This window comes from Seriola lalandi, unplaced genomic scaffold (assembly GCF_002814215.2).
Source record: "Seriola lalandi dorsalis isolate HSWRI2012SDOR001 ecotype SW California unplaced genomic scaffold, Sedor1 jcf7180002054792, whole genome shotgun sequence".
In the NCBI taxonomy this organism is placed as follows: domain Eukaryota; kingdom Metazoa; phylum Chordata; class Actinopteri; order Carangiformes; family Carangidae; genus Seriola; species Seriola lalandi.
This window is the reverse complement of record NW_019525345.1, coordinates 78,608-79,328: the sequence shown is the minus strand read 5'-3', so window position 1 is coordinate 79,328 and position 721 is coordinate 78,608. Positions and strand designations below refer to the sequence as shown.

Below are 721 nucleotides of genomic sequence, written 5' to 3'. Positions count from 1 at the left end.
TGAGATGAAGCTGAGTGTGTTTAGTCTGTGCTGTTGGGTTTTTATCATGTTTATTTCTCGTTTATTTTTTTTTATTTATTAAACGCTGAGATCTTCAGTTCAGCAACATCAAATCATCACGTGAGATTTAAGCAAAGGGAATTCATCATGTGCTGTTGCTAAATGTCAGAAATGTTTTAATCAGGGCGGTTATTGTCATTATTGATTGATCTATCAGTTATAAATACTTGATTCTTCTTCTTCAAATTGTTTTGTGCGTCTGAAAGTCTGAGACCGAAACAAACTCACTTCATGATGTGAAGAAGAAAATGTTGGTAACTAACGTGTCTCTTCCATCTCTCCATCCCTCCATCCTCCTGTTGCTCGGTTAAATTACCTCTCTCTCTCTCTCTCTCCATCCCTCCATCCTCTCCTCCCTACAGTTCAGATCCTCTTACAGGCTGATTAGTGAGGATTTACAGCTAAATATTCCTGCTGCCTCTATAACGAGCTCAGCGCCGCCTGCTGCACTCTCTTTCTTTCTTTCCTTCTTTCCTTCCTCCTTTCTTTTTCTTCTTTACTTAAAAGGAAGGAAACCTTTAATGTTTTCTTGTTTCCTTCCTTCTTCCCTTCCTCGTGGTCACTCTCTCCTTACTACCGAACTTTCTTTCTTTCCTTCGTTTTTGTCTTTCCATCCCCTCTCTTCCTTTTTCTTCCTAATTCATGTCTTTTTTTTTTATCT

General features: G+C 38.7%; 1 protein-coding gene across 1 annotated transcript in view; it reads right to left on the bottom strand.

The window, feature by feature from the left end:
• rreb1a (ras responsive element binding protein 1a) overlaps positions 1–721 on the bottom strand; it is a 25,921-nt gene that overhangs the window by 14,860 nt on the left and 10,340 nt on the right. The window lies entirely within an intron of this gene.